The sequence below is a fragment of the Cynocephalus volans genome, chromosome 6 (assembly GCF_027409185.1).
Source record: "Cynocephalus volans isolate mCynVol1 chromosome 6, mCynVol1.pri, whole genome shotgun sequence".
Taxonomy (NCBI): domain Eukaryota; kingdom Metazoa; phylum Chordata; class Mammalia; order Dermoptera; family Cynocephalidae; genus Cynocephalus; species Cynocephalus volans.
Window position 1 is genome coordinate 155,892,868 of NC_084465.1, and position 22,979 is coordinate 155,915,846.

A 22,979-nucleotide genomic window follows, 5' to 3' on the forward strand; every position below is an offset into this window, starting at 1 on the left:
CAAATTATCACAAACTTTGTGGCTTAAAACAACAGAAATTTATTTACTTCAAGTTTTGGAGGCCAAAGGTCTGAACCAAGGTGTGGGCAGGGCCGCACTCCCTTGCAGGATCTGGGGCAGCCTCCTTCCTGACTCCTCCAGCTTCTGGTGGCTTCAGATGCCCCTCCGTTGGTGACAGCTTCCTCCCAGTCTCTGCCTCCGTCTTCACGTGGCCGGCTTCCCTCAGTGTGCACATCCGTTTCTCAAACCTCCTTTTTCTTCCTCTTGTAAGGACACCGGTCATTGGACTTAGGGCCCTCCCGTGCAGTATGATCTCATCTTGAGATCTTTAACTTGATTACATCTGCAAAAACTCTATTTACAAATAAGGTCACATTCACAGGTACCAGGGGTTAGGACCTGGACAAATCTTTTGTAGGGACTCGATTCAACCCACTACAGCTTCCAAGCACTACCAAAAAACACATTAGGACACAATTTTGTAAGGAAATCAGGATAGAAATATGAGTTTAAAAAAACTATTAACGATGTAAAATTTCTGACTATGAATCTTATGGATTTTTAAAGGGATGACAATGCGAGTCAAATTGTCAGATTTACCATACACTGGAAATGGCATTCTTTGTAAGTAAGCTTATGATGAGAATTTTTAGGTATTAATTTTATAATATGCAGTAAAGTCCATGATTTTTCAAAGTTCATATAAGGTATATTGAAGAAAAAACATTGAGCTTCCTGCCATAGGACTTATGGGAGCCTCCAAAGGTAGATCAGGGCCACCACATGAGCAGAATAAAGCACAGAGTCTCAGAGCCAGGGAGACAGGTGGCAGATGTGGAGGTCCCCCCAGGGACCTGGCATGCCCACCCTCCAGCCCTGCAGACAACCAGCCACTCTAAATATGGCTGATGGTGTATTCAGCACTGCATTGCCAGTCTCAGGTCTCAGTGAGGTAAGGGTTTGTTCTGCTTTTCTTTTTTTAACCAGCATTTTCATCTAACCCTCCTATGTTCTGTGCATGGCTCTGTCCCAGCCTCCAAACAAAAAAAAAAGCTAACCTGCTCACTCACTTGCTCTCCTTATGAAGCCATCAGAACCACCCCCATTACCCCAGAATGGACTGACCCATTCACGTGGCACAGTCCTCACAGTCTAATCACCTCTTAAAAGCCCCATCTCATGTCTTTCATGGCCTCTTTTGGGACAACTTCTCTCTTCTATGGTTCTACAGTTTCTTAGGGGTGATTTTTTTTTTTTCTTGGCTGCATGCAAGGGACTTTTTGGATAGTACATGACAAGGTAGGGCTCCCTAGGTCCATCCCCTTCTTCAGGGGGCCTGGGATGAAAACTGTGCCAAGGAAGGGACATTCTCAGCATGTAGGGGACTGAGTTGGGACAGGGACTCGCCAGCAGCTGAGGGTCTCTGTCTTCCTCTTGTGCTCTCACTGGGGCTGGTGGTCCTGGGGGCTCTCACTCCTTGGAAGCCATGTGGACCATAAGGTCCACCACCCTGTTGCTGTAGCCATATTCATTGTCATACCAGGAAATGAGCTTGACAAAGTGATCATAGAGGGCAATTCCAGCCCCAGCACTGAAAGCGGAAGAGTGCACGTCACTCTTAAAGTCAGTGGAGACAACCTGGTCCTCAGTGTAGCCCAGGATGCCTTTTAGGGGGACCTCCGATGCCTTCTTCACCACCTTCTTGATGTCTTAATATTTGGCAGCTTTCTCCAGATGGCAGGTCAGACCCACAACCAACACGTTGGCAGTGGGGACGTGGAAGGCCATGCCAGCGAGCTTCCCATTCAGTTGAGGGATGACCTCGCCCACAGCCTTGTCAGTGCCAGTAAATGCAGGGATGATGTTCTGCAGAGCCCCACGGCCATCACGCTACAGTTTCCCAGACAAGGCATCCACGGTCTTCTGGGTGGCAGTGACGGCATGGACTGTGGTCATGGGTCCCTCCACAATGTCAAAGCTGTCGTGGATGACCTTGCCAGGGGGGCTAAGCAGTTGCTGGAGCAGGAGGCATTGCTGACGATCATGTGGGTGTTTTCACAGGTCTCATGGTTCACACCCATCATGGACATGGGGGTGTCAGCAGCAGGGGCAGAAGTGATGACACCTTTGGCTCCACCCTTCAAGTGAGCCCCAGCCTTCTCCAAGGTAGCGAAGACACCAGTGGACTCCACAATATACTCAGCACCAGCATTATCCCATTTGATGTGGGCGGATCTCACTCCTGGAAGCTGTGATGGCCTTCCCACTGGTGACAAGCTTCCCGTCTTCTGACTTGACTGTGCCACAGAACTCGCCATGGGTGGAATCATACTAGAACATGTAGACCGTGTAGTTGAGGTCAATGAGGGGGGGTCATTGATGGTGACAATATCCACTTTGACAGAGTTAAAAGTAGCCCTGGTATCATTGTGTATCGGTGACGCGGCTGGCACTGTACAAGAGGGGATGTGGAACAGGGAGGAGCAGAGAGCGCTGCGGGAGGCTGCAGCCCCAATTTATGGGAACAAGGGGTGGTGGGGCAGCCGCGATGCAAGCCCTTCTCCCCGCCTGGTTCCCTAAATTTTTAAAAAGCACTAAAATATTCATTATAAAGCTAAACAGAACAATTGTTGAATCTGCCACCTCTCCAATAAAATAGTATCATTTATTATTCACTGATTTACATTATTCATGGCCTGCTTGCTTTTCTCTCAGTATTTGTAGTTTGGTCCTGGATTAGTCTGGGTTCTCCAGAGAGACAGAACCAATAGGATAGATAGATAGATAGATAGATAGATAGATAGATAGATAGATAGATAGATAGATAGATAGATAGATAGATAGTAGGTAGGTAGAGGGGCACTTCAAAAAGCTCATGGAAAAACAGAATTGAAAGATAATACAAATCTTTCCATGAACCTTTTGAAATACCCTCATATATGAGAGGCCTTGAAAAATATGAGTAAGTGAATCTGGAATTTAAATACTGTGGACAGACCACAATGTGGTTAATCCTTAGCCTGGCCTCCTTTCTAGGAAGCAAAACAGAATTTAGGGAAGTAAAAAAGACAATTTATTAAAATGGTGACTGTGACCTTAAGGAATTCTGTGACTATGACACCCAAGTCATACCCAGTCTTTGAAAAGCCTGCGTCCCACATCAGCTCTCAAAGCCCTTTACAAATTGCTCATTGAGTCCCCAGAGCCCAGCAATATGGCAAGGGACGAGAGCTGTTAGTCAACATTTCAGGCTGGCCAACTTGAGAGGCTGAGACACAGAATTTCATCAGGAAGGGAGGAGGCCTGAGAGCTGGGGAGGGAGAGCCCTAGTGAGAGGGTTTGTGGAGAGACTTCTGTGGGCAGCATTGGGCACCCGTGATGGAAGGAGGGCCCCACGTGGGACTGGCCGTCCAGGCCCTGAGCTCCCTGACCCCTAGGTGCATCCCCTGTATCTACCTCTGCCTCTTAGCAGGGAGGGCGGCTCAGTAAATGCTTGTCGAGTGATGGAGCTGGGTCCTGTAATTAAAGACTTGGCACAGAAAGAAAAACACCACGTTTTCACCCATTTGTGGGATCTAATAATAATAATAATAATAATAATAAGTTGACCTTTCAGAAGTAGAGAGAACTGTGGTTACTAGAAATAGGAAAGGGGAGGGGGAGGGGAGATAATGAGAGGTTGTTAATGGACACAAAATTACAGCCTGATAGGAAGAATAACCTCTGTTGATGTACAGTGGTGCTAAGCATCTATAACGAACAGTAATTTATTGTATGTTCTCAAATGGCTAAACGAGAGGAGCTTAAATGTTCTCATCACAAAGAAACGATAGATTTTTACAGTGATGAATTTGCTAACTACCCTGACTTGATCACTAGACATTGTATACATGTATTGAAATATAACTCTGTACCCCATTAACTACGTACAACCAATAGGTTTCAATTAAATTTTTTAAATGTTATAAAAACAAATAAACAAAGACTTGAGCACTTCCTACGGCATAAAACTAGAACATTCCAGGATAATGCTTTTGGAACCATGAAGTTCCATATGCTGAATAGTCCTTCCAACAACCAAATGATACAGCACTGAGAACTATTAATGACAGAGTGACTGCTAAAAACATCCCCACAAAATCTAGGACCTGGGAAAACACTAATATTCATTATGAAAGGTAGGAGTCAAAATCGCATTTGCAGCATGATCTCTGCTTTGACAATTTTGTACATACATGCATTGAACAGTTTGGAAAGAATTAGAGCAAAATACCCCCGTGGATCACAGTGCATTATGGGACTATAAAGAATTTTTGCTTTTTATACTTTTCTCTGTTTTCCATGACAAGCGTAATTCACTTTTTTCAGAAAATAATAAATGTCCCTTTTTTCCTAAAATCATACTATCCACTTTTAAAAGCATTTATTTTCAATCATCAAAAACACGGAAACAGCCCAAATGTTCATCCACCGACAAATGGAAAAACCAGTCGTAGTGCAGCCAGGCAGCAGAACTGAGCAGATTACCCACACACGACACCGATGCGATTGAGAAACATGACACCGAGCAAAACAAAACAGACACAAAAGAGCACACACTGTCCAGTTCCATGGATAAGAAAGTCAAGAAGAGGGAAAACTGATCACTGGTGACAGCAGATCAGTGGTTGTCTGGGACAGGTTAGGGGTGACTTTAAAGGATCTGAGGAAACTGAGAGTTGAAGGAAATGAAATGTTCTGTATCTGGACCATGAAGGTGGTTATCCACCCATTGGAACTCATCAAATTGAGTCTTCTGAATATGTGCAATTTACAGTATGAATATTACACTTTAATAATGTTAATTTTTAAAAAGCAAACATTGCCTGGTTATAAAAGTAAGTGAATGAATGAATGAACAAATGAATCAACAAAGCTGCTCAATTGTGCTTCCCAGGCGTCAGTCTCAAGAGCATTGGTGCACACAGCCGGGGCTGCCCTGCTGCATCCATCCTGGCTGGAGGCTCTGGGTGCCAGGCTCACAGCCCAGCCTGACTGGAGGCCCCAGCTCCCAGGGGCACTCTCTGGCCTTGAGAGTCTTGTCCCCAGAGCAGCCCACAGTGGCTCCTGGAGCAGCCTTCCACAATGGAGCTGGGAGGGAGCAGCCCACAGCTTATCGGAGGGTCCCCATGGGATTGGACCTCAGTTGTCCACTAATGCTATCTGGGGCTCACTCCAAGATAAAAGGCCCCAAACACTCAAGGGAGGGTCTGCTCCTGGGGTGCCTGCCAGCATTCTTTCCTTCCTCTGGGGCACTGCTCGTCCCCCATCACCTGGCTGGGTGGCTCCCCATCCAGGGTGTCCCTTCTGTCCTGGCCCTTCCCCTCAGGAACTTTGGACTGGAAGGGAAGGGTCTCTTTTGGGACGCTGGTCATCAGGAGCTGCTGCGGGCCAGTGTTCCTGATGCCCAGGTAGCCTCCCCAGTTGGAATTAGGAGGGAACCCAGCACCCAGGAGACGTGAACAGCAAGCACACTGGTGCGGGGAGGGGCCAGCCCTGGCGTCATCCCCGCTGGGCCCACCACTCCCCTCTCTTTCCATGTTTGCTTATGGGGGGGGGAAATCCCCCTTTGTGCCTGAACTTGTGCCTGTGGCATTATGACATTTGCAACCTAACTGGCCTGGCTCATAGAAAGGACAAGAAGAAAACTGCCTGTGAATCAGCTGCACATCTAAGGTTAAATAATGGAATCTTCTATTCATTTACTCTTTGGGTTTATTTTGCTAAGTGTTGTTTCTCGTTTAAATTTTTATTCCTTCCCAAAATGGTGATATGTTAAATATAACAATTTGAATACACTTGTAAGAGCTTAACATAAATATAATCACACATAGGCAGAAAATTATTCAAACTAGCTTTGATTTGAATACTGTGGTTAGTGTGAATATATCTCAAAGAAATAACTGTCCCCCAAATTAAGAAATTTACATAGTGCTGTCAACAATCATTTTACTTAGTTCTGTGTATGGTAAGAGCCAACTAGATACTATGAAAATACAGTTTTTCAAAAAAATAGAATAAAATAATGCTCCTATTCCCATCTTGGCCACTGTGGTGTTTTTCATATGTTTTGGTACACACACACACATGCACACGAACACGCACATTTCTCTAGCAGCTGATCACAGTGTGCTTATTGCTGTCATTTGAAACATCAGGGCAGTTTGCCATGTGACTGCACAGTCTTCAAAATTCCCCTCTTTACCTGTTCTCCAGTATTCGCAAATGTCCCCTATTGCTGGCCATGTGGCCCTGTGACATTGTTTCCTCTGTGATAGAGAGTGCTACAGTAAACATCTCCCTGCACTTATTTTTTCCTCTGTCAGTTGTTTCCTGGGGGTAGCATTATTGGGTAGAAACTGTGTGTGGTTCCACGGTTCTAGGTAACAGGCCTGCAAACCGCTTCCCGACGGTGGCCCAGCCAACCGTGGGAATGTGAAGTTGGAGGAGGTTCGAGCGCCCCACAGTAGAGAGGTGGGCAGACAAAATCTGAGGAGGCCACACCCGGAACACCATGAACACTTAACCGGTCTACTCAATATATAAAAAAGTGTCCGATAGCAAGTCAAGGGTTTGTGCTTTTGTTTTGTTTTGAAGAACGTGGAATAGGACTCATGCTTGGCTGCAGCCATGTGAGCACATCACCAAGGCTGAACAGGAACCCAGGGAACAGGGGAAAAGGTGGGGTTACCGGGCACGTTTTTAAATGTTCACATTGCGTTTTCACACTGACGCGTCACAACTGAGTGTCCACTCAACCTTCCTAGGAATTCCGGCAGCTCAACCCTTTCCTGGAAGCCCCCAGCTGTGCTCCTGGACAGCCTACTCCCCCCCGAGCACCAAATGCCACTCTGAAAGGGGACAGGGCCCCCCAACCTTCTCATGGGCAGTAGCCCGAGAAGGAACCTGGACAGGTCCGTGCTCTACCTGCAGGCAGAGAACATGTCTACTCTAGTTCCCAAATAGCTTTGGAATCTATGCACATCTCCCCAACAGCTCTGCACACCCAAGGTTGGGAAAACATCAATAGCCCTCCAGGAGTGGTGACGTTTCCATTGGTCCTCATACTGTCTATCCACAGGGAGTCACAGTGGATAGCAAATGCAGATCTGATGGTACCATCTGCCTGCTCTGAATTCCCGGTGGCTTGCCAACACTCCAAAGTTATGAGGTCCAATTTGGTGGCCATGGGTTATGTGTGCTATTCACAGTTTATTCAATTAAAATTAAAAATTCACTTCCTCTGTCGCACTAGCCACATTTCCAGGGCTCAATAGCCACGTGGGTCTGATGGCTACATACTGGACACTAGAGATGTAGAGCTTTTCTCTCAGTGCAGAAAGTTCTACTGGACAATGCCGAATCTAAAAACAAAGCAAGATCTTTAACTGACACTCAAGGCCCAGCAGCATCTCCAGCCTCACCTCCCACGACGTCTCCCTTCACTGATCACTCATCAATCCCTCCAGTTCTAGTGCCCGGAGCCCCTTCCCAGAACAGAGGGCAGCTGTTCCCTCCCAGGGGAGTCCTGCCTGTGCCCTCAATCCCCCCCGACACCTCGTTTAGCTGAGTTCTCTCCTTCCTTTGGAATTCAGAATTTACTGGCTCAGGGATCTCCCTGTCTTCCCAGAGAAGATGAAGTCCCCTTGCAGAACAATCTGATGGCTGCTGGTACTTATCTCTCAAAGCTCTATACTGACGATAGCATCACTGAACTTCAAATAATGAATTTTATCACTTCTTGCTTAGTGTCTTTCTCTAACAAAAGTGAAAACTCCAGGGTGGCAGGACAACACCCAGAACCAGTGCAGCACCCAGCACATAGTAGGAGATAAATATCTGTTGAATGAAGGATGAGTTTGGGTTGGTTCAAATGACATGAGCAGGTGTTAGAAGAGTGCAACATCTGGCCAATGGGGCACTCTTCAATTCTAAACTCAGAGCAGCTGAAGCTGTGAATCAAACGATGTTGTCAGGATCTGGTGTCCACAGAATAAATGTGGGATTTATTCCAAGGACAGGGGAGGGGCTAGAGATAAACCCAGGTAGAGAAAATCTGCTGAGCGGCTGCCTAAGGACTGAAAGATGTAGCCAGTCCCACTCTTTTCCCCAAAGCCTCGGTGGGGAATGATGTCTGACTGTTAATACCAGAGGCCAGAGCAAGTCTCTGTAGGGGCAGACCATGGTCACAGAAGGCCTTTTATAGGTGTTGCATTCAATCGAGTCTTATATCCTTAAATGTTAGTGCTATGGACTAAATGTTTGTGTTCCCTTTCCCCCAAATTATATGTTGAAACCCTAAGTTCCAATGCGACGGTATTAGGAGGTGGTGCCTTTGGGAGATCATTAGGTCTGGAGGGTGGAGCTGTCATGAATGGGATTAGTGCCCTTATGAAAGAGACCCCAGAGAGCCCTCTGCCCTCCACCATGTGAGGACACAGTGAGAAGGTGCAATCTGCAAACCACGAAGAGGGCCCTCACCAGACACCATGTCTGCCAGCCTCCAGAACCGTGAGAAATAAACTTTTGTCATGTAAGCCATCCAGTCCGGTATTTTGTTATAGCAGCCCGAACTAACTAAAACAGAGAAACATACTGAACTATGTCCAGGCAAAAATGATAGGATATCCAGGATTTGCCTCAATGTGAATGGGTAGACATAGGAAAAATGAGCTCTGACCCCTGCCTCATACATACACGAAAATAGTGTGGGATGGGCTGTAGACCCAACATAAAAACTAAAGCTGTAAGGTTTCTAGAAGCGAACATAGACCATCTTCATTATTTGGGTGTAGACAGTCTACTCAGACAGGAAAAAGCAAAAAACACAAAAGGAAAAATTGGCAAGTTAGCCTTTATCAAAGTGTAAAACTACTGCTCATCAAAAGCTGTCATTAAGAACATGAACAGGCAAGCCCTGCTGGCAGGAAGCGTGTTCTGGTTGTCCTTACATGCAGTGCTCGCGTTCTACACAGCGCTGCATACACCCGCTTAGGGAACACTGAGCCATTGCTCTCAGGGGAACTAAGTTTCCTGTCAGCCTCTGATCGGGACATTTTTGTCAGCTGATCAATTCACAACCTTCTTTTGTGGGTGTTTCGGTTTAAAGACACCTTATTGAATACGTAGTGTTGACTCGTGGCCAACAGTGCCACCTCTCATGCCTGGATGAAGCTTCTCTGACACATGTATTTTCTCCCTAAGGCACATCACAGCCTTCCTGTGCTTAGGAACACCAGACAACACTTCAGTACTATGCTTGGGCTGTCATGAACTGTGAAATCCCCAAGAAAAAGCACAAAAAATGTGGCACTACGAAGACTGTGAAAAGGACACTTGCCTCCCTATGAGAGTTGAAACGACAAGGCAGAGTGTCACCTTGAGTGACCCCAGCTGGGAACATGGGCTCGTAAGATGACTCTAATTTTTCACCACTCTGCCTATGTCCATGAATGACCATAAAAATGCCAAGAGTGTCAGTTGGGGGTTACAAATAAGGTTTATCAAGTAAACAAATTCAGGAATACAGAACACACAAATAATGAGGATCAACTGTGTATGACAGAGGAATCATATCAAGAATCTATTAAGGAATTCTACAACTCAGTGATAGAAAGACACAAATAACCAAATTGTTTAAATGGGCAGAAGATTTGAACACACTCTTCACAGAATAATATATACACATGGACAAGAAGTACATGAAAAAGGGCTCAACACCATTAGTCATGAGGAAAATGTAAGTTTAAACCACATCGAGGTACCACTGCACACCCCACGTGGCCAAAATGTAAGTGACTGACAGCACTAAATGTCAGTGAGGTTGTGAGTGTCGGTGGGACTCTTGCGCACAGTTAGAATGTGGTTCTGGCAATTTCTTATACAAGTAGACGTTATCCATCCTTTGACTGGGCAATTTCAGTCCTCCATATTCACTCAAGAGCAATAAAAGTGTTCATACACACACACTCACTCACATGCAAATACTTGTACAAAAAAGATCGTAGCAGCTTTATTCACAGTAGCCCCAAACTGGAAACAGCCCAGGTGCTCATCAACAGGTAGATGGATAAACTGTGGAATAGCCCCAAAATGGAATACTTCTCAATAAAACAAAGGAACAAACATGAATGAAATGCAAAAGTATTGTGCTAAGTGAAAGAATACTTTCACAAAATAATACAGAACGTACGATTCTATTGATATGAAACTCCTGAACAGGCAAAACTAATTTGTAATAGAAAAAAATAGTAACAGTGATTCCTTCTGGGGGATAGGGGGTAGGATGGACGGGAAGGGTCATGCTCCCTATCTTGACAGGAGCTTGGGTTAACAGGTGCATGTGTTTGTGAAATTCACCAGGTGGTACACTTGAGATTTGTAAATTTCACTAGCTGTGAATTTAGCATAAACATATATATATACTGGGCAGGAGAAGCAGCAGAGGTAGAGATGAAGGAAGGTTCATGCAAGTTGACTGTAGTTGAATATAATGGGGGTTAATTTCACTATTTGGTCTATTTTTAAAGTTTAAAATTTCCGTAATAAAACCTTTACAAATCGTGAGTCTTAAAGGTCTGGGAGTCTTCCAGAATCCTGTATTAAGTGTGATCGTCCCTGTCTTCAGGCTCTCTTCAACAATGAATTTAGCAGAATCCACTGACTGCATGGGCCGCCTGGAGAATCGAGCCTGGGCTCCTCCAGGCAGGACATGGCAGGGGGTAGTGGGAGGGGCCTGGGCCTGGCCTCCCTTCCTGGAGAAGTCGCAGCTTCTCACAACCTGAGGGTAGCCCTCCCAGAAGAGAGGACAGGCCAGATGAAAGTCACCATGTGTGTTCTGAAAATCAAGAACAGACGAAAGAGAAGGGGGGGCTCCCGGAGCTGCCTACCATCCTTGCTGGGCTCTGGAGCCAGAAGACCCCACGGCCCCTCAATGTGCATTGATCTGAGGAGCTGCCCTGCATTCTACACTAGCTTTGAAGGTCAGACCCGAGCCCTGGACACTGCACGCTCCACAGTGAAGTTGCTTTTCCAGCCTCCTCTGACATTGGCCCCGGGGTGTGGACATCTGTTTAACAGACCGGGTTTTGTTCAGCAAATGAGTCAAAAGGGAGCATTTGTTTCTGGAGGCATGCTGACCCCATCTCACAGGATTCAGGGGTACTTAGGTGGGCCCTGATTGCTCACCCTTCCCCAACTTCCACCTGGAATCCAATGTCTCTCCTCTGAGAAATGCCCCAAGTCAAGGTTTTTCAAGAGAAAATCATTTTGTCTGTGTTTTCAAGTGTATACATTTATCATGCTTTGCCCTTCTCAGAGGTATTTAAAATAGGAACTCTCCCAGCCTGAGGCTCTTTCTTTTGCTATTTTTTCCTTTGGCCCTGCCGTCTTCTATCATGTTATATAACCTATTTATTTGTCATATGGGCCCCGCCCCTGTGAGAATGCAGGATCCCAGGGCAGCCATCTGCCTGGCTGGCTCAGGGCACCATCCCCAGCGTTCAGAAGCTCGCCTGGCACTGGAAGTGCCCAATAAGTGTGTGTTAGATGAATGACCGCCCAAGGCCAGCAGCCACACTTGCAAGACTTTCTCTAAACTCTTCGGCATTTCTACGTCCTACTTCTCATGCTGAGGTAGCCTAATGTACACAAAGGCCTGCTTCCCCTTGCCTTTATGGAAAGGTACTTTTCCTACCCTTTGAGTTCCTTCTGAATGGAAGGTTCTGTTATCAACTTTGACACAAATGGCTGTGCCATTTCAGGTGGGTCTAGATCTCCCCATCTACACCAAAAAAGCTACGTCCAACAACCCTCAACACTGTGCCAGCACTAACAGACTGATTCTAGAGAGAAGATTCCTCAACCAAATCCATAGGGCCAATGCTGTAGAAAGCCCTGGACCCTTCAAATTATGGGAAAGACTAGAACATCCCATGTAGCTCTGGCAGAAAACCAAGGGGGTGTGATGTCGTGGGCTGGGCACAGGCAAGGAAGACAATTAGGACAAGGGACTGCAAAGGCTAGCTCCTCGGGATCACTGGGCCAGCAGCAGCTCCCAGTACTCTGCCCAGGGAGTTGCTTGCCTCCAAGAAGGGCTCCCCTGCCTTCTACATCTGGTATCTTCTCTGAGTGCAGAGAGACCATGCCGGAGCCTCTCATGGAACCTAATCAGGGCTAATAAACGCCGGCTCCAAAGCCTTCAAGTCCAACTCCCATGGACACCCTGGCCCAGTTTTTTCCTGCCTTTTCCCAATGTTTCCCTCTGCCATTTTGGGAACATCATTACGACTATGATTTTAAGGCATTGCTTGCAGAATTCACTGACATGTTGAAACATGTCATAAGGCTGATGGCCTCCACCCAGCCAGGCCAGTTTCTAGATCCTTCTATGCAGTTGGATACGTGGCAGTACTTAGCCGGGCTCCAAATGTCCCAGACAATCTCTGATTCCCTTCCCTGGTGCTCGCCACACTGGAGGATGAAGGTGGGGGAAGTGCTGGGCCTTGCTCATGTGGTCACGACCAGTGTGTGAACTGGGGGCTGAGCACCCCCTCTATAGAGTCAGAACACCCAGCACCAGGCCTGCCTTTGGACAGCACCACCCCCACCCCCGCCTGCCTCCCAGATGAACCATCCCTGCAGCCAGGGATGCCAGACTGAAACCCCAGCCTGGGAGCTCACTCCCCTTTGGTCCCTGATTCACATCCCACCTGTCCTTCCAGGACCACCTCCTCCAGGAAGTCCACCCACTGGCCCCAAGCCACCTCCGACCTGCCCCTCAGCTTCTCTCTGGTGTGGCTGATAGATCCTAAGAAAACCCGAGTCAAACCACAGCATACCTACCCCCTTCTTACTATGTCTGTCCTGCACAATTGTTGTTTCCTTGGCTCTGTTCTGTTTAATTTTAACTAATGTTAACTTAGAGCACTTCTTAGGTCCCAGACGCTGAACACTTCATGTGTATTTTCTTATTTAATCCTTCCACAACCTGCAGCACAGCATTAGGGTCCTAATCTTACAGATGAGAAAACTGAGGCAGAGAGAGGAGAGGCATTTGCCCTCGTTGTCCAGATGTGCAGTCAAGATTCAAACCCATATCAAAGAAGCAGGAGTAGAGTGGCCAGGAGGGAAGGGAGATGCGGCCGCCTGTAGCTGGGGTGGGGGCAGAGGTGGTTGGCACCGGGGACTCCCAGCAGACCCTCAGCATGCCCAGGAGACGGGCAGACACACTAGGGGTCATGGCAGGATCATCGGCAGCACGCCTGAGGGGCGTCTACTTTCCAGGGAGCCCCAGCATGGGCAGGAGTATCAGCAGCATCAGCTGGAGAAATGGGGACCAGGGACCCTTCCCAAATTGTCAGGCCTCAGTGTTCATGTAAAACCCAAAAGGCATCTGTGGCAGCCCGGGGCAGAGGCGGGGGGAGAGCTGTAAAACCAAATTTACTCAATCTCAAAAAAAAAAAAAAAATGGAAATATGTAATTCCTAACCCTGAAAGGTCATGGAGCAAATTCGTGGATACTTGTCATACCCGTGTGCACATCTTTGCCTTTCAGTCTTGTGTAATTCACTTCCTTCCTCCCTTGAGCATCTATTGGGGGCCCTGGTGTGTCAAGGCTTTGCTCCAGTGCTGGGGTACGGAGGTGGAAGAGGCAGTAGCTGACACACGGTGGGGAGAGGGTGAGACATAAACAAAAAACAAACAAGAAAAATGTCAGGTAGAGATCACTGAAATGCAGAAATTAAGATGGAGTGATGTATCCTCAAGAAACTCTGAGTCCAGTGGGTAGGACGTTCTCAGGGCATCTACATTGGAGTTTGGATCTGATGAAGAGCTTGTGCACAGTCCTCAGGATCTGAACCACTGCCCCAGAAAAGTCGGAGCCCAGGAGGCAGGCAGGAGCTCAGGGAGGAGGTGGGACCCCAGGAAGGAGGGCAGGAGCCCATGGATTGGGGCAGGAGCCCAAGGAGGCAAGTGAGGCCTCCGGCTTCATTTCCGGCACCTTTGAAGGCCGTCGGAGGGGTTAGCAGGAGAACGGTGCGATTCGACTCAGGTTTTCTAAGGATCTATCAGATTCTCTAAAGACTGGATCTGGGGGGACTTGAGGGCCGGGCGGGGCCTCCTGCAATGTCCGGGGAGAGATAAGAGTAGCCAGATGGGGAGTTGGGGAGGATAGCTGGATTTGGGGCACACGTGGAGTTGGGGGAACAAGATTTATTGACGCACTGGAGAGAGGAATCAAGGATGACTTCCGGGATCACGACGCAGTGCCATCTGCCTAGATGGAGCCGGCACCCACTCACCAGTGATTCAGGCTAAGCAGGGAGGGCTCCAGCCTCCTACCTTTCTGCAACTGCCGGAGGAGAGGCTTCTCCCTGGTCCCTCCTTCCACTCTTCTGAAAGTGCAGCTCAGCCTCTATCTGGCTGCATGCAACAGAAGCAGATTCCGGCCCACTTCCAGGAGAAAGGAATGTACTGGAAGATGCAGTGGGAGGCTGAAGAACCGGGCCTGAGGAAGGTTAAGGCTGGGGGCTCGGGACCCCTGAGGCAGTTGCTCATGGGGGATTCCTTCCCCTATGTGGAAGTCATGCAGAAAGCTTTGCAGTCCTCCAGTTGCTTGCTAAAGATCTACATTTCTCAGAGAGTCAAACTGGCCAAGCGGGATCACAACAGTGCGTTTTCCCAACATTGTCTGCAAACTCGGTGGGGAGGAAGCATCCTAGAAGAAAGCCTCGGCGAGGGAGTGGAAGCAGCCGCCACACTCAGTGTGGGTCCCGCTCCGGCTCTATTTGCAGATGCTTTGGGTCTGAGTCCTGGCTCTGGTGTGTGCAAATGGACAAATGCACAAATTATTTATCTTCCCTGTGCCTCAGTCTCCCCACCTGGGAACAGGGAGATAATAGTAGTGTCTACTTTATAGAGATGTCATAACAATCAAACATAATGTAAAATGTTTAGAAGATTTCTGGCAACTCATAAATGCTCAATAAATGTAACTCTTATCAATAATTACTTTACGACTGTAATTCCCCTTGGAGAAGCAGGGACAAAGGATGTGAAGGGAAGGAAGGCAAGGAGACTTTGAGGTCACATGTAAATTCCCTTGAGTTCTCGGAGGGTCCACCAGCACCTGCTTGGTGGGGAACTGACCCACGACTGTGCAGGAAGAGGGGCGTTTAGAAATGAGGGGAACCTAGGATGTGCGTTCTCACTGAGACAGAGTCAGAGCCAGCTGGGTTTCCAGAGCGGCCAGCGCACGTCTGCCTCATTCACGTTGGCGCTAAGCTGTGCTCCTTACAGACCCATTATCTGTGGCCAGTGTCCTCCTTTGCTTCTGTGGCAAGTCTCTCACTCAGTACCTGCAGACACAGGTGGCCAGAAAGGTGAGAGACCCTGGCTCTAGCTTACCAACTCCCCACCCTCCAGAACACACGTGGGGCCCCTGGTGTCTCTGGCATCCCCAGCCCCTAGAGGGGGTACAGGACTGGAGAAGGTGGAGGGTCTGAAGGCTGGAGTGCAGGGGCTTCTAGAAAAGTGGGCGCCAAGAGTGGGGGGTCCCCAGAGCCAAGGGGCAAGGGCTGGAGAGGGCATCTGAGGTGCAGTGCAGGAACAGCACAGGGGAGGGCAGTGAGGCTGCCTGGAGATGGTGGAGGGGCCCTGGGGCAGCCACAGTCCCGCCACAGCGGCAGAGATAAACAGAGGAATCCACTTCAGTCTGTTAGCATTTGAAGACATCCTCAAGATGAGAAAAGTTAGGGGTTACTGTTAAATGCTGTAATTATGAGTTTTCAAGAGCCCTCAGAATAGGGGATTAGGAAAGCAGCACTGCAGATCGCTGTGCATCTGTGTTTAGGTTAATGCCCGCTGACATCACCGACAGCATTTGCAGTACCTGGTCTGGGAGCAGGCCTTGGCTGGGAGGACCAACTCCCTGTAAATAATCATCAGCACACCTGGGCACATTATCATATTAACTGAGGAGGGAGAAAGGAGACAGCCAGGGTACCTCCTCGCCAAAACAGGAGGGACTGCCACAGCCGGCCTGACCCTACTCCACCGCCCACTCCCTACCTGCCTCCCTCTACCCCATCACTCTCCAGACCTCCATAGATGCCCTCAGCCTGGAACACCTACACTCTGATCATGGCTTTAGTACACACTGGGGAGCACCCAGGGAGAACATTTCCAGAACATATTATCAGAGAGATTGTACAGGTTACGTACATCCCATTGCACTAACGTAAAGTCCTGAGAGGGCAGGGTCCACAGCTATTTGTTCCCTGAGTTCCCTGTAGTGGACTTGTGGAAAGTGACTTCCTCTTCCCTTTGAGTGTGGGCAGGACCTGTGATGTGGTTTGAATCTTTGTCACCTCCAAAGCTCATGTTGAAACTTAGTCCCCATTGTAGCAGTATTGAGAAGGTGGGAAATCTGACTGTGGTATTTGAAAGGTGAGGCCTTTAAGAGGTGAACGGATCACGAAGGCTATGCCCTCCTGAATGAACTGATCCATTCGAGGACTAATGGGTTAGTGGATTAATGAGTTATCGTGGGAGCGTGGACTGGTGGCTTTATAAGGAGAGGAAGAGAGGATGTGAATATACTGAGCCCTCTGACCATGTGATGCCATGTTCTCTGCAGAGAGTCCCCACCAGTAAGAAGACCCTCACCAGATGCCTCCCTCAATGCAGGCTTCTGAACTGTAAGAAATAAATTTCTTTTCTTTATAAATTACACAGTTTCAGGTATTCTGTTATAAGTGACAGAAAATGCACTAAGACAACCTATGTCTTGCTTCTAACTGATAAAAGGTGATGGGATGGCCCTCTGTGACTAGGGTTCAATATGTATAAGACTCTATCGCTCACATGCATAAGGAAGATTCTCCTGGTGTCTGTGAAGAGGAAAAAATAGTGTATTTTCCAGACAAACAAAAACTGTGGGAGTTCACCACCACATGACCAGCCCCGGAAGAAATCCTCAAAGGAGTCCTGCATCAGGAAACAGAAAAGCAGTAATCACTCATCTTATCAGCTATAGTCCTGTACAAGCTTGTTTTCATAATTCAGTATTGGTAGGTGGTGTGTTTCTAGGAATTTATTCATTTCATCTAGATGATCTAATTTGTTGACCAACAATTATTCATAGTATTCTCTTAGAACCCTTTAGATTTCTGTAAAATTGGCTGTAATGACCCCTCTTTCATTTCTGATTTCAGTTATTTCAGTCTTCTCTCTTTTTTCTTAGTCCATCTAGGTAAAGATTTGTCAATTTTGTGGATCTCATCAAAGTACCAACTTTTGGTTTCATTGACTTTCTCTATTTTCTATTTCTTGTATCTGTGCTCTAATTTTTGTTATTTACTCCCTTTGCTAGGTCTGGGCTTAGTTTGGTCTTCATTTTCCAGTCTCCTAAGGTGCAAAGGTGATTGTTGATCTGAGATCTTTCTTTCTTTTTTTTTTTTTTGACCGGCAAGGGGATCGTAACCCTTGGCTTGGTGCCATCTGCACCACACTCAGCCAGTGAGCTCATCAGCCATCCCTATATAGGATCCGAATCCGTGGCCTCAGTGCTACCAGCACCGCACTCTCCCGAGTGAGCCACCGGGCCGGCCCTGAGATCTTTCTTTTTAATTAATGTATCCATCTACATTAAATAAACTTCCCTTTTAGCAAAAAAAAAAAAAAAAAATTATTAAAAAGACATTTTTTCTGTCTTTTTTTGGAGGTATATCTAGAGTTTAAACATACCTAGTTATTTTTAATGCAGTTTTTCATCCTGCTTTTTCACTTAATATTACATCTTGAAATTTTATCTTAAATACTCCTCAAAAGTATGATTTTAATAACTGCATTAGATTATGTTTTATGGAGATCCATAATTTATTTAGCCATTTTCATATTGCTGGACATTAAACTTATTTTTTACCTTTATATAACTGCCTTCACACTTAAAAAAAATATATTTTCTTTGATTATTTGTTTATAGTTTCAAGAAGTAGGATAATTGGTTGAAAGTGTATGAACATTTTAAAGACTTCTATTTATGAATCCAATCTGTTCTTTAAAAAGGTTTTACCAATTTATACTTATACTAGAAGATTTTGACATTGTTTCTCTCATAGCACCAGTACTATACAGTATCATATTTTTTTCAGTTTGAGAAATGAAAATATTATTTTTCTGTTTTAATTTCCATTTCTATGAACATCTTAGAAAGTCCTTATTAGCCCCATGTGTTTCTAAAGGGTGTGTGACTTGTCTGCTCATGTCCTTCACCAAATTTCTGTCAAGACTTTTCTAATTAATTTTTAAGAATTCTTTATTCCCTGCACCAGCCAGCCGCCAAAAAAAAAATGAGTTCTTTATGCATGGAGGATGTTAATCTTTGTGTGTTAAGTCTGTTCCTTATCAATTGACTTTGTATTCAATTTGTGATGATCTCCTTCATTTGTACGTTGAGAAAATAATTTTCTATCTAAACATTTAATTAATTAATTAATTAACGAAAACACATAGTACCTGGAAGCAGGAAAAATAAAAATAGAACAATTAGATATACTTGTGTGCCTTTCAGATTGTCAAAAATGCTTAATATGAATAATGTCCATTGTTGGTGAGGATGTGGGCAAACACCTACCCTCCAAAGCTTTTGGTGAGTATAACTATATTAAAAGTGTCTTATCCAATGAGTTAAAAATCCCCCTTGTAGGTGACTGCTATGTAAAAATATTTGTAAAATTAGAAAAATTATATATGTATGAGAATTTTCTGTTGAGAACAGTTCCTAATAAAATAATGAGGGCAAAAAATTAACATAAAATAAATTTATTGAATATTAAAAAAAAGGAGAGAACAGAACTGGGGTTACCAGAGGCGGAGAAAGGGGAGGGTGAAGTGGGGGAAAGGGAAGAGTTGGTAGAGGGCCATAAAGAACAATTACATTGTATAATGTTGAATATACTAATCATGCCGATTTGAGCATCACATATTGCACACAGGTATTGATATTCAACTGTACCCCAGAGATATGTACAATCAACTACGTTTCAATAATAATAGTTAAAAAAAAGAACAAACGGTAAAAAAAAAAAAAAAAAATTGAGAACTTGTTTATTTTCCATCCTTTGCCCAGTGCTTGAAAAATAATTGAACTCAGTGCTAAGCAAATTTTGGCTCTGTTCTTTGAGCCTGATGGTTGCTTACTTCTTTTGGCTTGGAGATGTTCATCGTCCATCAATAGAGACCGTTAAGAAAGCAAAACCAAAAGCAAACGATACAGTTTAGAGATGGTGCTGAGAGGGTAAAATTACTGGGAAAACTAGGGAAATAGTTACCATAGGGTAACTGGAGGAGCAGCCTGCAAGGGGGTGTGGAGACTATGATTGACAGGGACCACCCAGAGGGAGGTGGGAGGGATTCTTGCAGGCTGGTCAGGTGCCATTTGTTACACTGGGTGGTGTTTACATGGAGGTTTGACTTATAATAATTAATTAAGCCATGGCTCATAAGTTTCCTGAACTTTTCTGAATGTGTATCAGATTTCACAAAAGAAAAAAGTAAAAATACATGCATAAACTTAACTATTTTTATTTAATTCCACTAGGATGAATTAAGTGGATTCATTTTTTTGAAATGGATGGTAATGATATGTGAGTTACATTTTAAAAAGAAGAAAAGTTTCTGTATATTCTATGAAATTCTTCCTAAAGTTCCCCAAGCCTGCCCAGCAAGAGCTCTAGGAAGAAAACGTGCTGTCCTGCGGGCTGTCCTACTACACCCAGTAAACGACTCAGCATCTGTGATTAGAACCTCCTGCCCCACTTACACCTGTCTGCCTGGAATCCACAAGGACTGCGCTGAAGTAAACATCAGCTTGTGAAGTGAAACACGCCTTCTCATGTTGGCTCCACCCTGCGCTATGCAGACCACAGTGAAACGTCCAAGTGTCCTGACAGATGGCAAGAAACAGGGGCTGGGATGGTCATCTGACCAGGGAGTTCTTTACAGTGGTGTCTAATTCTGCCAGTCAGGTGGCAGAATGATCTGTGGAGAAGACACCACACGATGAAAAATTCCATCCTGCACAGTGGAAAAACCTGGTGTTCTCAAGGACACCGTGACCAAGCAAGCCAAAGCATGCCAAGAGAAATCCAGAGAGCAAAGAGCTGGCGTGAGCTGGGCATAGCCAGGTTGGTGGACCAGCAGACACCCTGCGTCTGCACATGGAGACCTGCCTTCTAGGTCCTGGTCTGGTGTTTACTGCTTGGGACAGCCAGATGTCCCTGGAAGTAGCTCCAAAGCTGGGGTGAAGGTCAGAGAGCAAAGTACTCAGTGAAGAACCCTCTGAATGATTAATGTGTAGAAAAGCCTTGCTCCATGTCCAGGAGGACTGTGTGGCTTTACAAGTGAGGGTCACAAGGACTCGGGGATAGTTCTATGTTTTCATCCTCTCCGAGCCAAAAGAAGTAAGCAACCATCAGGCTCAAAGAACAGAGCCAAAATTTACTTAGCACTGAGTTCGATTATTTTTCAAGCATTGGGCAAAGGATAGAAAATAAATATTTAATTTTCCTTTACCTTTTAGGGGAAATAAGCTTTCACGGAAGTTGCTAGAATCTGGGATAAGAATGCATTAAGTAGGGAAACAGCTGTTTAGATTTCCCTTGCTATAGAAGGAATTGAAATTATAAGTCCTCTTAAACTATAACCCTGAAAAAGTCTGGCATCTAAAACAATTTAAAACATAAAAAAGAAGCAGATGTAATATTTTTTAAAAAGACATGCAATAGTTAGTGTTGGTGAGGATGTAAGACACCTGGAAACCTCGTGCATTGCTGATGGGAATGTAAAACGGTGCAGTCATTGTGCAAAAGTTTGTTAGTTTATTTAAAAAGTTAAATATAAACTTACCACATGACCCAGGAATTTCACTCCTAGGAATCTACCCCAGAGAAATAAAAACATTTGTCCACACAGGATTTGTACGTGAATGTTTTATAGCAGCATTTTTCATAATATTATTCATAACAGCCAAAAGGTGGAAACAACACAAATCTCCATTGACTGATGAATGGATAAATAAAATCTAGTATATCCATACAATGGAATATCACTTGCCAATAAAAAGGAATAAAACTACTGACACGTGCTACGGCATGGATGAACCTCAAAAACGTTATGCTAACTGAAAGAAGCCAGGTGCAAAAAACCACATATTATATGATTGCAATGATATGAAATGTCCAGAAAGGGGAGATCCATAGAGACAGAAAACATGTCAGTGATTGCCTGGGTTTGCGGGGAAGGGTGAAGATTAAAGGCAAGTGGACACACGGTATATTTTAGGGGGTCATGAACATGTTCTACAACTGGATTGTGGTGACAGGTGCATAGCTGTATATATTTACTCAAATTTGTTGAATTGTACATTTAAGATGGGTGAATTTTGCAGTATGCAAATTACAACTCAATAAAACTGTCATTTTGAAAAAAGAAGCAGAGTACACAAATGAGTAAGAAATGTATTATTCAACAAATAGTGTTGGGGGTATTGTCCAAGTATTTAGGGAAAAGAAATCAACTTAAATTCTGACTCGTGTTTCACACGCCAAAATAAACCTAGTTTTGTATTAGCACACCATAAAAACTATTAGATGAGAAAAAGTGGTTAATAAATAACTAATTCCAATGCAGGAAAAGGCTAAGTACTAAAGCAATGGGAGTGGGGGGAAGAGGGGGAAAAGACAAAAAACAAAAAACAATTTAAAAAGTGAAGGAAAAGATATGCTGATATTTGACTGTAGAAAAGGTTTACACTTATCTGTATACAAAAATATATCAAATACAGTTAGAAGATAAAGGACAAACCAAAAATTTCTTTTTGCCACAAATATGACAGGATTCCTTTCTCTGATATTTAAATGTAGAACTCAATAAGAAAAATGCTAATTTTGACAATTTCCAGACGCAAGTCTCCCAACGCAGATCAACCTAGGCCCAGAAAGCAAGCCCACCCGTGCAGCCCAGCGGCGCCGTCCTCAGCTCCCACGGTGCACGTGCAACCATCTCCCCGGACGCAGAACGGCTGGGCGCGCTCTGACTGTCGCCGCAGCCCTGGCTCCGCTGGCGGTGAGGCCCCCACCCTCTGCCTGCAGACACCTCCTCCCCCAACGTGCAGAAACCGCCTCCTGATAAAGTCGTACGGTTTCAAGCAGTCATCGGTTTTCACTTTAGCCTGGCTCTGTTTATCATATTCTTTCTACGTAAAACGGAAAGAAAAGGAAGAGCGAGGCCGCGCGCAGGGTGCTTCCCCGGGCACCGCACGTGGAGGCCGAGCGGCGGGGAGGCTGCGCTCACGGTCCCCCGTGCACAAGCCCCTGTTCCTTCACTGTCTCCAGATCCCCTCGAATCTGGCTCTACCATCCCCCAGGGCTGTAAAATATCCCGTCTCCCTCCCTGCCACACGGGGACTCACGAGGCACAGCGCCCCGTGCCGAGATGGAGGCGTTTCTCCCCGCTGCACCATGCCGCTAGGCCCCGCAGAGACCTTGTCGCCCTCCAGGTTAGGCCACGGGCACTGTCCCCGCTCTCATGGGGCCCCAAAACCTCCCTGCCGCTCTCCTGTCCTGGAATCTCCATCTTCCCCTTGGTAGACCCAGCACCATCTCTTCCATGAGCTCAAGATTGAAAGCACACACACACACACACACACACACATACACCACACACACACAATACCACACATACCGCACACCACCACACACAACACACACACCACATACAAACACATCACACACCCCACACACATGCCACACACACCCACCACACACACCACACACACCCCACACACATGCCACACACACCACACACACACACCCCATTCCACACACACACCCCATACCACACACACCCCACACACATGCCACACACACCACACACAC

General features: G+C 45.9%; 1 pseudogene; it reads right to left on the reverse strand.

Annotated features, from left to right (window-relative positions):
- Nucleotides 1-1,443: 1,443 nt before the first annotated feature.
- On the reverse strand, nucleotides 1,444-22,564 carry LOC134381097 (glyceraldehyde-3-phosphate dehydrogenase-like; annotated as a pseudogene).
- Nucleotides 22,565-22,979: the final 415 nt, after the last annotated feature.